At 40.5% G+C, this 14805-nt stretch overlaps 1 protein-coding gene across 1 annotated transcript in view; it reads right to left on the reverse strand.

The window, feature by feature from the left end:
* glis2b (GLIS family zinc finger 2b) overlaps positions 1–14129 on the reverse strand; it is a 36992-nt gene extending 22863 nt beyond the window's left edge. Inside the window, exon 1 of the mRNA XM_081379604.1 lies at positions 13981–14129. The gene's annotated coding sequence lies outside the window, so the exon portion shown is untranslated. The remainder of the gene's footprint in view (positions 1–13980) is intronic.
* Positions 14130–14805: the final 676 nt, after the last annotated feature.

Genomic DNA, 14805 nt, shown 5'->3' on the forward strand with positions numbered 1-14805 from the left:
TTAGCATTCAAGCATGAGGGTGGCCTATTTGCTTTTCTTCAGAGGTTGAGGAGCTTGACTTACTCTTAAAGTCCCCCTGTAGTCAATAATTTTATCCCTTAAAACTCATCTTTGATCACTAAAATGACATATTTAAATGTTTTTTCCTTCAAATTCTTCATGTCTTAAAATAGTTTGAATGTAACTCTACAGCCTCGCCTCATTTAGTATACGCGGTTCTATGAATATGCAAATGAGCCCCACCTCCACTCACTCACTCCAGCTCAGAGAGCCACTCGTTGACGATCAGACGTTGATCTGATTGGTTACAAGGTACAAGTTTGTGACGTCAGAAACACCAGCGATTTCAAACCGTGTTTTTGAGACTGTCTTTGGTTCACTGCAGTTTTAAGGAGAAAATACTCAGCAATGGTGTTGACTTATGAATTTGGACATGGTTTGTCTTAAAACACCACATGGACATATAAACAACATTAAAAACTTGATTTTCTCCTTAATAGAAAAGAATGTAATCTCAGAGAAGTGGAACGCACAATATGGTAAACAAGACAAGATCTATCCCTGACTACAACGTTCTCTAGAAAATACATATCCTAGTCTGCAGTTAGCTTTACTTTACTAAGGGATAGTTCACTCTAAAATGACATTTTACTATTTACTCACCCTGGTATTCTTCTAATGCCATATGCCCTTCTTTCTGTCATGGACTACAAAAGGAGATTTTTTAAAAAACATCCTGCTTGCGCTCATCCATATAATGGCAGTGAATAGTGCCTAGCAATTAAGCTTGTTAAAAAAAGATGCAAAAGTATCACAGAATGATCCCATCCCATTTCTTTAAATTACACAAAAATGATAAAAAAAATTAAATAAAATGTAAAATATTATAGCATATAAAGAAATAATACTAAAATAGAAAAAATAGTCCAACTGAAATCAAACCTTTAAAGTGCATGTAAACTATAAATCATAAGAATTCCCAAAAGAATTCCCTACAATCTGGCTGTTTGAGGGAAAAATGCGTATTTTTTCAAGACAGAAATGTGTCAGTATGCTTGCCGGCTCCATGCAGTTGAAGCAGAACCCATTCTCTCCATTTTTCTATTCTACATTTCTGCAGTGAACTGTTGAACTTCTAAAAACAGCTTGCAAACGGCCTTTGACTGCACAGACCCCATCTCTCCACTCACTGGTGAACTCTAACAGACCTCAGCGTAGATGGAGAGTGCGATTATGGTCAGTTTATGGTGTTGTTTGTGCATATTTCTGTTGATTGTTCCTCAGATCCGCCCCCTGACTCGACCTAGCCCGCTCGGCCCTGCTGAGACAGACCTCCCCTGGAGGCGGCGGAGGGAAAAAGCATTCGAGGTCAGCGCAGGAATGCCGGGGGATTGGCACCTGGCTAAGTCCTGGAAGCATACACACACACTCTCACTTTTTCCACTCTCTGCTGAGACTCCACGTGGAACCTACCTAGGAAAACACAGCATTCCTCTGCGTGCAATCAAACAATATTCTAAAGTCACCACACAGCCTGTGCAGACATGCAATAGTCAGATGAACAGGTCAGTGAGTGCATGAAAACTTGAGAACTGTTAAAGATATAGTTCAACCAACAATTAAAATTCTGTCATTATTTAATCACCATCATGTTGTTCTAAACCCATGCTGCTTGCTTTCTTTTGCAGAAAACAAAAGAAGATAATTTGAAGAATGTTTTGGCTGTTTTAGCCATCTGACCAATCAGAGCAGACTAGACCAATCACAACAGACTGGGCAATCTGACCAATCAGAGCAGAGTAGACCAATCACAACAGACTGGGCAATCTGACCAATCAGAGCAGAGTAGACCAATCATAACAGACTGGGTCATCTGACCAATCAGAGTAGAGTAGACCAATCATAACAGACTGGGTCATCTGACCAATCAGAGCAGAGTAGACCAATCACAACAGACTGGACCATCTGACCAATCAGAGCAGAGTAGACCAATCACAACAGACTGGGTCATCTGACCAATCAGAGTAGAGTAGACCAATCACAACAGACTGAACCATCTGACCAATCAGAGCAGAGTAGACCTATCACAACACACTGGACTATCTGACCAATCAGAGCAGAGTAGACCAATCAAAACAGACTTGGTCATCTGACCAATCAGAGCAGAGTAGACCTATCACAACACACTGGACTATCTGACCAATCAGAGCAGAGTAGACCAATCAAAACAGACTTGGTCATCTGACCAATCAGAGCAGAGTAGACCAATCACAACAGACTGGGCCATCTGACCAATCAGAGCAGAGTAGACCAATCACAACAGACTAGGCCATTTGACCAATCAGAGCAGACTAGACCAATCACAACAGACTGAGCCATTTGACCAATCAGAGCAGAGTAGACCAATCACAACAGACTGAGCCATCTGACCACTCAGAGCAGAGTAGACCAATCACAACAGACTGGGTCATCTGACCAATCAGAGCAGAGTAGACAAATCACAACAGACTGGGTCATCTGACCAATCAGAGCAGAGTAGACCAATCACAACAGACTGAACCATCTGACCAATCAGAGCAGAGTAGACCAATCACAACAGATTGGATTATCTGATCAATCAGAGCAGAGTAGACCAATCACAACAGACTGGGCCATCTGACCAATCAGAGCAGAGTAGACCAACCACAACAGACTGGGCCTTCTGACCAATCAGAGCAGAGTAGACCAATCAAAACAGACTTGGTCATCTGACCAATCAGAGCAGAGTAGACCAATCACAACAGACTGGGCCATCTGACCAATCAGAGCAGAGTAGACCAATCACAACAGACTGAAACATCTGACCAATCAGAGCAGAGTAGACCAATCACAACAGACTGGGTCATCTGACCAATCAGAGCAGAGTAGACCAATCACAACAGACTGAGCCATCTGACCAATCAGAGCAGGGTAGACCAATCACAACAGACTGGACCATCTGACCAATCAGAGCAGAGTAGACCAATCACAACAGACTGGGTCATCTGACCAATCAGAGTAGAGTAGACCAATCACAACAGACTGAACCATCTGACCAATCAGAGCAGAGTAGACCAATCACAACAGACTGGACCATCTGACCAATCAGAGCAGAGTAGACCAATCACAACAGACTGAGCCATTTGACCAATCAGAGCAGAGTAGACCAATCACAACAGACTGGGTCATCTGACCAATCAGAGCAGAGTAGACCAATCACAACAGACTGAGCCATTTGACCAATCAGAGCAGAGTAGACCAATCACAACAGACTGGGTCATCTGACCAATCAGAGCAGAGTAGACCAATCACAACAGACTAGGCCATTTGACCAATCAGAGCAGACTAGACCAATCACAACAGACTGAGCCATTTGACCAATCAGAGCAGAGTAGACCAATCACAACAGACTGGGTCATCTGACCAATCAGAGCAGAGTAGACCAATCACAACAGACTGGGCCTTCTGACCAATCAGAGCAGACTAGACCAATCACAACAGACTAGGCCATTTGACCAATCAGAGCAGAGTAGACCAATCACGACAGACTGAAAGAAAACCATACAGGTTTGGAATGACATGAGGGAGAGAATATGATGACAGGATTTTCATTTTTGAGTGAACTAACCTTTACCTAACTTTAAATACACATGAGATTGTCCAGAAACTCAAGATGTTTGAGGTCTGTTTGAGATTGTCCTGTCTAGAAAAGCAAAACCGTGCCTCAACACTTTGGGTGGGGTGGCAAATGTCTGGGCGTAGAGCGAGGGTCTGGCGTTCCCTTCCAGCTCACAGCGTTAACAGACTCCGAGCCGCAGATTTACGGGAGCTGACGAGCGCATGGAAACGTTGGGCAACGACCTTCTGCCATATTTCAGTTCTCTGCAGCGACGCCGAGAGCGAATGTCATGACAAGCGTGAGCTTAGCCACTCGAGGGGCTCTTGCTTTTATAAGAGGAATAAAACATACAGCAGGAAGGCTGCACTTTGAGTTCGGGCCAACACTGGGCGCAGTGGATATACTTCAAACTTCGGGAGGTGCCGTCTCAGACTCGCACTCATTTCCTCAATCTGAATATTATAGGAGGCAAAAAAAGCCCATGTACTCACTGCAAAAAAAAAATTCTAAGGCATGTTTATATGTCCTATTTGAACTAAGGCCTAATTCTAGCTTAATCTAAGCCCTGTCTGTGAAACCAGGCCATTGAGTCTTGTTTTCTGAAAAAAAAAGATCAAAATTAAGTGACTTTATGCTTAAAACAAGTACAAATATCTGCCAATGGGGTCAGAAAAATAATCTTGATTTAATTAAGTTATTTTTTCTGCCCCCAATGGCAGATATTTTCTTTCTTGTTTTAAACATAAACTCACTTAATTTTGATACATCTTTCAGAAAACAAGACTTACCTCAAGTCATTTTCATCTTGATTTAAGAGTGATATCAAGATAGATATCATTTACATATTTGTACTGGAAAACAAGTCAGAAATATTTTTTTTTTGCAGTGTGGCATAGGCGCAGGAAGCAGTTAAGCCGAAATCAAGCGTAATTTGATAGATATGACTCTTAGCCGCTCGGCCTCGAGGGACGTCAGTGGTGTCAGGATCCCGGCGGTGCACATGATAGAGTATTGTGGTGATTTTTTAATTTGGCCAGGATTCCTCCGGCATGTTGATGGACACCTGTGTGCCGGGCTGGAGGCGACGACGGGAAGGTTTCTGGGAACGAGGAGCTGTTCAGGAGTGAGAGGCTGGGCGGGTGTTCAGATCTCGAAACCAAAACACACTGCGGTGGAAAGAAAACAGGAAGATGAAGGAACTCAGAACAAAACAATGTAATTAGATGACAAATTAAAGTGATGTTAAGTCATGCTGGTGGTTGTTTAACCCAGAAACATTTCATCAGCCGAACCTCTGTGACCTAAAATATTGCACCTTCTGAGATTTAAGGGTAATATTTGAATAATTTAACAACACATTTGCATATTCATGGTTTTCTGATGTAGGTTAATGGTAACATGATATGCAAGTAAGCAATGTTTTTATAGGGTAAAATGTGAGCTTAAATTAATATTATATATATTTAGTATACGCGGTTCTATGAATATGCAAATGAGCCCCGCCTCCACTCACTCACTCCAGTTCAGAGAGCCACTCGTTGACGATCACACGTTGATCTGATTGGTTACAAGGTAGTTTGTGACGTCAGAAACACCAGCGATTTCAAAGCGTGTTTTTGAGACTGTCTTTGGTTCACTGCAGTTTTAAGGAGAAAAAATTAAAACACATTTGCTTTTTTCATATTACGTTACTGTTTCATTCAGAAATCACGTGATTAATTATTTTATTTAATTGACAGCTTTAGTTTTTAAAAGAAATAAAATAAAACAAATCTAGTATTGCGGAAAATATAAAAATATAGTTGTTAATCTGTCTTTCCTAAATTTATGAATAATGGTTTGTATTTATGTTTTAAGTCTTTATTTGGGGTTATACTGTACATCTACAAAATGTAACAGAAGGTAGAAAAAATTGTCAATACATATTTAATAAATATTTAAGATTTGTATTATTATACGTTTAGACTTTTAAAATAGATTTTATATATTATATTCATTTTAATATTATTTCTTTATTTGTAAGATAATAAATAATCAATTTTAATGCCATATTTTTGGCAAGACAATATTTTAATAGACAATATATTGCTTTTGCTTCAGTACAGTAACAATATACAGGACGATTATTTAATTTTGCAAACAAAAGTTGTCTGTTTTCTCAAGCACTAGGCCTTTATCCATGAAAATATATGTCTGCCTTCGTTCTTTTCATCATATTTGGGTTACTTAAAATCAAAAAGTAAAAAAAAAAACTGTATTGTATACCATGACCCAAACCATCTTCGAGCCATGCATCTCAAAACCACCAAATGGTCCAAAATGACCATGATGTGGCCCTGAAAACCTTAAATGAATGTTTATTGCAATTTAAATAATTTTTGCAGGAAGACACAGTGGACGTCGTTGCTGATCTTCTACCTATTTTCCCTCTCAGGCACCTGCACACACACACTCTCTTTTCTCTCTGCCTCTGTTCTTTTTCCTTCTGTGTCTCTGCCAGCCTCACTGTGTGCCTGTGTTCTCTCGTTCCCCTCACATGGGGCGCCTGTTTTCTCAAAGCAAGACCGCCCTCCCCTCAATACTCCCCCCCTCCCATCCCTGGCAGCCAGACAAGGTCAACATGACAGGATTTTCCCCCTCCTTCCCTCTTTCTCTCACCCTTTATCTCCCTCTGTTTCTTTGACTCAGCTCAGCTGAGCGGCAGGCTCCTCCAGAAACAAGGGTCTTTCATCTTCAGTCTTCATCAGAGAGAGCAAACAATGGACAGAGCGATAGATAGGCAGTGTGAGTAGTGTACCTGGAGAGGTATCATCTCGGTGTGATGGATGGAGTGAGATTTTGGTGTACAATGGGAACAAAACAAAAACAACAAATAATGCAGCGCAGTTGTCTGTGGATAAATGTAGATTTCAGAGGCTAGCAGCTCAAATTAGAGGCCTTTGTTGAACAGAATGTGTACTATGGTACTGTACCATTTATATACCATGGTATTCACATGGTACTCCAATCAAGAGTCAAAGAATAACATGGTATTACCGTTGTGGTACAATACGGTTGTTGATGCATCAAAAGTATACGTTTTAGTCATGATGATATTTCTAGAGATATAAAATTAAACAATACAAAGAATATCACAGTGATTTTCCTGGACTTTTTATTTGGCAATTCAGACTCATTTTAAGTCTCTTTAGGAGCAAAAGCAGCGAGCTGAATTTATTAATTCACCGTGAATCACTTCAAACTCATTTTAGAGTCAACTTGACTCTGATTCAACGATTCGTTTGCATCAAAAACAAGTAGTATATAGTATATGTTGCTAAATATTGCTGTTTAGCATTGTTTGTTGTTATATTGGCGGATATAAATGAAAACGATAAATTTTTCTTTTTTTTGACTTTTACCTGTTTTAGTTCTTATATTAAACAATACTAAACATTCTGAATCTACAAGTACAGTTTAGTTGGTTTCTTTAAATTGACAGGCATTTCAAAAAAGGCAAACTACAGCTCCAGATTTTATTTTACTATGCAAAAAAATGCTTAGAAAAACAAAAAGCTCACAGGAAAAAACATATTTAATACAACAATATATCAGTTATTAATATTTCATCTCTTGCTTTTGCATGTGTTGATAATTTCTTTGCATTATCACAAATTCAGCAATTGACTCCAACAACAACTGCACAATATTTGAATAAAGGGAGAAGATGTCAGTTTTCGTAAGTCGGACACCGACTATTGCCAAGCTCCAAGTTTCCAAAACCAGGTTCAATTCCTCTTGAGTAATCAATAGTGTCTCTTAATCTCATAAGTTGTGTTGCAGTGCACAAACAAAGTTGCATTGAAGCTTTTACAGTTCTTGAACTTGTGCGCTTCTTAACCAAATTCTATAGAAGGAAACACTCCCGTGTTTCATGGTAGAGTACAATCTGACAAAGACTTACGATTCACTGTAGAATATACAGAAAGTACCAAAGATTCCCATTCAACAGTCTCAGCCGTGTGCCAAAGTTAACAGAGAGATACGAGAGCAGTGGGACAGGAGAACTGGAAAAGAGTTGTATCCTCGGATCACTTTATAATGAGGCAGAACGCATTAACGTTAGCTTCATCGTTCTTTCGGGCTCAAGACGTGCCACTCGTGATGTACAACTCCAGAGTAACTGTGGGTAACAGGAGATCATGGAAAGAAGGCGGCAGTCCCGGACTCTCGCACACATTGACGGGAATGGATTTGCCCGGACACGGAGCCAAGCCCAGGCCCAGACTTGAGAGAGCCTTGTTACTCTTTCTGAAATGCTTTAACTCCCTCCCTGCCCTCTTTCTCTTCTCATACAGCTCAGTCTTATTCGCTTATTGTGTTCCAGTTGCGTTATTGTGGCTGTACTGGAAGATCCAGGCTGTTGGCTTTGCAAGTAAATAATAATAACCAGCTGTGCCTCCAGTTTAACTGCTGAAGCCTTTGGCCCGGTATGATCCAGTGCGCAGCTTATTGCTAACAGCTTACAGTTGGAAAACAATTGTGGTGATGTGGCTCTGCAAATTCAGAGTCATGCAGCAAAGGCTTAAACCATTCTCACGATTCTTGGACTTTACGAGTGGTCGATCCGACCAGTGTGAGTTATTCAGTAGCTGATGCCGATTTACGCAACCAGCCAAATTTGCACACACCTTTTCATTCTTTACTAGTACTATATTTGCCATCTAAGAAGAATAGTCAAGTCCTCAAAGTTTGGAATTCAAGTGGAAGTTTGGGAATATACTGACCAAAACTCTCTAATAAGAGCTTCTACTTTGTCTAGATTTAAGCTCTGCTCACCCTAGACATTCATCAACCAGCTTATTCAATAGTGCATATCAAGAGGTGCATCATGGGATGCACTACTGAATAAGAAACAAGCACTCTTGCTGGCTAATTTTTCTTCATTATCTGGTCAATTTCATAAATGCTTAAAATGTATAACCTTTGACCTAAGGATTTCTTTTGGGTTTCTTGTCCTGTTCTGTTCATTTTTCTGTCAAACTTCCTCTCATTTTGTTGCAGTGGTCGTGAGAAGAAAGTATGTGGCTGAGAGGCATTAAAGAAAACAGAAAGTGGAAAGAAGTGAGCGGTGTGGACGCAGTCTGTTTATTTTGGAGTGGTTTGCACCAGAGCCCAGGCCATTGGCGGCTCAGAGACGCAGGGACGGGTGGCGTGGACCATCCTCCCGTGTCCCGTGAAGGTGAAGTGGGGGGGAGAGAGAGAGCGATGGGTCCTCGGGCTGGGGCGGGACCAGGCTCTGCGCAGCAGGGAGGACATGAGCGAAGCGTTCCAAGAGGAAACGGTGAGGCCACGCTGTGATTAGTGGTTGCAGTTTAACTGCAGAAAAATGCATGGTCCAAGCCCAGCGAGAGAGGGTGGTTTCACTGGTCTCACCGAGCCTCTGACTCAGGGTCTCTCTGTACTGGACTGGAGCTCTTTACTCTATCTCTTTTTCACTAATGATTTTAAAGCAGCATTTTGTGGCATTTCCAAGCATTTAAGAATGGGGTTTTCCAGAATTACAATAAGCATTTAAATTTACATTTAAGCATGCTTTTATCCGAAGCGACTTACAAAAGACGAACAAAAGCAATTTGTCATAGAGCCAACAATACATGTTAAATACAAATATAGATAAGTCTTTTCACAGACTTTGACGGCAAGTTTTCACATCGTAAATCAAGCAAAGTATTTTATATTTTCATTTGTTTTTAAATTTTATTTGTATAACACTACACTTGACGTTTTCTTACCTTACAGAGAACTAGTTAACGCTGCTACATAAATATTTCTAATAGAAATTTAAACGTGGCCGAGAGAGCTCAACACACTGCAACTGAAGAAAACACATGCAAATAGAAAAAAACACCCCAGCAAATTAAGAAAAAATTATTTCATCAATTCATAATTTTGACGACACATGCTGCAAGTACTCACAATGCAACCAAACAAAGAAACGCAAGCAAATACAGAAACGCAAGCAAATACAGAAACGATCTGAAAATACTCACAACGCAACCAAACACAGAAACACAACCAAATACAGAAACATAATCAAATACAGAAACACAACCAAATACAGAAACACAATCAAATACAGAAACACAACCAAATACAGAAACACAATCAAATACAGAAAAGCACTGTAAATACTCACAACACAATCAAATACTGAAACACTGCAAATATTCACAACACAACCAAATACAGAAATGTGTTTCAAATACTCAACGAAACTAAATACAGAAACTTGCTACAAATACTCACAACTCAACCAAATACAGAAGCGCTGTTCAAATACTCACAACACAACCAAATACAGAAACAAACTGCAAATACTCACAACACAATCAAATACAGAAACAAACTGCAAATACTCACAACACAATCAAATACAGAAACACCACCAAATACAAAAACACAACCAAATACAGAAACACACTACAAATACTCACAACTCAACCAAATACAGAAGCGCGGTTCAAATACTCACAACTCAACCAAATACAGAAACAAACTGCAAATACTCACAACACAACCAAATACAGAAACACAACCAAATACAGAAACACACTGCAAATACTCACAACGCAACCAAAGAAAAAAACCCAACCAAATACAGAAACGCAACTAAATACAGAAACACAACCAAATACATAAACGCACCTAAATACAGAAACACACTGCAAATACTCACAACGCAACCAAAGAAAGAAACCCAACCAAATACAGAAACACAACCAAATACAGAAACACACTGCAAATACTCACAACGCAACCAAAGAAAAAAACCCAACCAAATACAGAAACGCAACTAAATACAGAAACACAACCAAATACATAAACGCACCTAAATACAGAAACACACTGCAAATACTCACAACGCAACCAAAGAAAGAAACCCAACCAAATACAGAAACGCAACCAAATGAAACGATCTGAAAATACTCACAACGCAACCAAATACAGAAACACACTGCAAATACTCACAACGCAACCAAAGAAAGAAACCCAACCAAATACAGCAACGCAACCAAATGAAACGATCTGAAAATACTCACAACGTGAACCAAATACAGAAACGCGCTGCAAATAATCACAATGCAACCAAATACAGACACGTAACCAAATACTGAAATGCGCTGCAAATTAGACAACTAGATTAGGAGGTGTTGAAATAAGTAAAAGTTGCTTTTGTTATTTATACAAACTATTTTAAACAAAATAAATGTTTACAAAGGAAATAATTTTAGAAAGCACTGCATTCCGCTACTTTATTGTTTTTCATCTAGAACCCAGAATGTTTCCGCAATCTCTGATCGTTTCAGTTAGGAATTCCACGTTCCAGGACTCTTTCTCCGGTCTTTGTTAAATTCCCAGCCGCACTGACCTACCCAGACCCTCCTCCCACCTTTTAGCAAATGCTAAACATTTATTCCAAGTGGATGTCAGCTGTCTCTGTCCTGAACTAATGCAGAAGACCATCTGAAATTCCTATCACCGAAACCATCTCATGCTCTCAATACTCTCAATTCCATTGCAGAACTCTCCTGAGGTTGTAAATCTAGCCCACGTGGAGGATCACGGGTGTCGTTGTTAAGGCTGAATGCACTGTATGGGTTGTAGCCTCTAAATACCTAAAGGGTTGTCCAATTGTGGCTTAAAAATAAAAAACAATAAAAACAATAAAGCAAATTACTTGGTGCTACTATATATTTAACAACCAACAGAGACACCCAAGAATGTACTTTTGGTGTGAAGACTAGCAATTACGAAGAGAAAATGGCACAAATAAAAAGTAACCGTTCACTCAAAATTATAAATTGTCATCATCTACTCATGTCTTTCCAAATCTGAATTTCTTTCATAAGATGTTATGCTGAATGTCCAGAGTTATCATAATGTTGACTGTGACTGACAAAGTCCAAAAAATACTTGTGCACTATAATTCAAGTCTTACTATGGCTTTGTGTGGAAACGGATCACTTTGAAGTGAAAATATTCCGTTTTAGCTCTTGAATCTGATTGAAGCTCAAATATAAAGGTTCCAAACTGGGATTTTACGATGCCATAGGCAAATCTTTTTTGGTTCCTCAATGGACCTTTCCGTGAACAGTTCTAAAAAGAACCATTTTTTCTTAATATATATAGTCTACATATATAGTAATAACCTTTTCTGCTACAAAGAACCTTTTGTACATTAGAAAGGTTCTAGATGTTAAAGTTTCTTCATGTAACCATCAATGCCAGTAAAAATGTTTTTTTTTGTTTTGTTTTGAAGAGTGTGTGCACCAAGTTTAGCATCAATGATTGATCATTGGCTCTCGCATATCTTGTCCTTGACTTCAAACTTGGCATGACAAGTTATGACTTTCTGTGTTTGAATAAAATGTGATAATTAACCCTTAAAAAAGTTGTTCCAAACCTGTATGACTTTTGTGGAACTCTAAAGAAGACATCTGGAGTCCAAACTACACTCCAACTGGACCCCATTGACTTTCATTGTATGGACTTAAACTTTTTTTTCTCGAAATATCTACTTTTATGTTCCACAGAAGAAATAAAGAAAGCCATAGGGGTTTGGTACGACATGAGGATGAGTAAATGGCAGAATGGGTGAACTAACCCTTTAAATATTGATCTGATTCTCACACAATGCTATCATATAGGACTTTGAATATAGCGCGCAAATTCTATGGAGTTTTTTTGTTCTTTATTGAGTTTTATAGACTCAGCGTTTGATGATGGTGCTGGCGTTCCATTGATTCATGGGTAAAACCCTCCCAAACATCTTCAAACGCTAGCTAAAGCCAAGCACTTCTTTTGGTCTTTTGTCAAATGTTGTGTTTAGGCCTTGCAACGTGCACGCATAAGAACGTGTCCTAAGCCTCGGCGTATTCTTTCCATTTGGCCCCACGTTTGAGTAAAGACCAGACCGGGGGCCCCTCTTTAGTCACTGAGCATTAGAGAGCGTAATGGGTGTAATTCACAGAAGCGCTTCAGGGTGGGTCATTTTTGGCAAACCATCCTGAGCATCGAGAGGAACAAGCGGTATATTCACTGGCCAGACCCCTCACAAAAGTACGCCAAAGCCTCGGTGTGCCAAGATCTCAGATTTCTGCAATGTTCAGCTCTTGCTTTAGCTTGAGGAGCTTCACTTCATATGTGAACCAGAAGTGTTTTTTTTTTTTCTTAGAGCATATCGTGAAACAGACAGTCCTATCGCAGAGCTGTCGGTTCGCACCGCGAAAACACAAGTCAACGCCAGCACGCACAGCTGGAGCCGAACATACGGTGAAGTGAGGACTCGACGGCAATAATATGAGATGTTTGCACTGCAGCATACGGCAGAAAGCTGTGCACACACACACACACACACATGAGAGTATGAGATTGACTATCTGTCAGGTTAAAGGACTGGATTTCACTCAGGAATGACATCTGGCAAGATTGGGTCACTTTAGGGACATCTCGATGCATTTATCAAGAATATGAACAGTGATTTTACGTAATTCTAAACAAAAAAGCAGGTTATAAAACATAACACGAAGAGGTCAGGTGCCATGCAAACCATTGCACAAACTACACAGGCTTGGGTTTAAATAAAGGCAATCATTAATCTCAAACGCATGCAGGTAAACCAGATTTAATCAATCCGCCCCATGCACAACCTTTATTGCTTTTTGTCTCATGGTGTGAGATGCCCCTCTCAAAGTTGGTTAACTATGTCCTGGCAGGCATCTTCTTTATCAATGGCCCCATGTGTAGCAGCCAATGAGGACGGGCTCCGTTCCAAAACACATCTCAATGTGCTCACAATTAAGCGCAGGGACACTGGAATTGCCTAATTGGATGATGGCTGCTTTATGTCCAGGCCTAAACCACTATGGACAATAACAGTAACTTTGCCAGAATGAATCATATTCGGATGCAAATACGTTAGCTTTCCGGTCTATGTTTCACGCATGAGTCCTTCCACAAAAGAAGCATTTTATTTGCATCAGTCAAGCACTCCAAAAGAAAACAAGCTCATCACATGATGCTAGGTTTACAACGTGCTTCAATCCAGACAGGCTGTCTGCTATTGAAGTGCATTAGTGGAAGCCCCGTTTCTCATTCTTTGGAGGCGCTACAGGCGTCAACTTTTGAGAAATCAAACAGACCGTGGCATAACACACTCTTGGAAAATAGGTCAGGGTCTTTATGCTACCCTAACTGACCGTGCTCAGTGGACAAAACTAAATATGCATGCTTATATTGGCACGAGATGAGATCAATGATGTAAGGTTGCCGTGCCATCCGAGTTCATTAGACTGACTTACCTTCTGTAAAAACCTCCTGGATATATGCTGTTGGCCCGGCACTGGTCTCCACCTTAAACTTTCCAGGGGGAATGTTTGCTCCAATTCCTTTGGGTTGCAAAATAATGCCTCGGTTTTTTTAAGGAAGGCCCAGCAGATGTCTGCAGAAGGACCTGTAAGACACTGTCACCAGTGGCTGAATAATCTACTGCTGTCTGAAACCATCAGACTGTTGTCTGGACACACATGACAGTGTTCGGAAAAAGCAGAAAACTAAAGACTTGCGAGGAATAAGAAGCCGTCAATCCAGAGTGAATGCGCTGGATCGATAGTTTATGTCAGTTTCAGGCCATGAGAATATTCTCATGAAGCAGAAACCCGTTGAATGCATGCGTGTCAACACCAAGAACAGTGTCCGTACTGTTTTTTTTTTTGTTGTTTTTTGTTTTTTTTATCGACCCTGGAATGACAGCTTAAGAATTATGCACTGTAAGAAAGAAAAAAACACACACAAACAAACAAAAATGGATCGTGGTGATCGTTGTCTTGACATCAAGGTGCATCGCTTTCTGGCGGCGCTGGTCCAGAGGGGTTTTTAATGGGTGGTCGTGCGCAAAGACGATGGAGAGGAGACGTCCCCCTTTTCAGCTTCGTGTCCGGATGGTGTGTCGCCGTGTCGGGTTTGCGGTTTCCTCAGGTCGTTTCCAGTCCTGGGGCCTTCGCGTTGTCTTTGGAGACTGTGAGCGGTGAGGTGGGTCTCCAGCACCCCGGACGCGAGCCTGTCCGTGTCTCCTCTCCTCTCCTCGGGCGCAGCGGGCGGAGGGATCAGCCCTGACTGACTGTGAC

Source organism: Scardinius erythrophthalmus (assembly GCF_964197995.2).
Source record: "Scardinius erythrophthalmus genome assembly, chromosome: 1".
NCBI classification, from domain to species: domain Eukaryota; kingdom Metazoa; phylum Chordata; class Actinopteri; order Cypriniformes; family Leuciscidae; genus Scardinius; species Scardinius erythrophthalmus.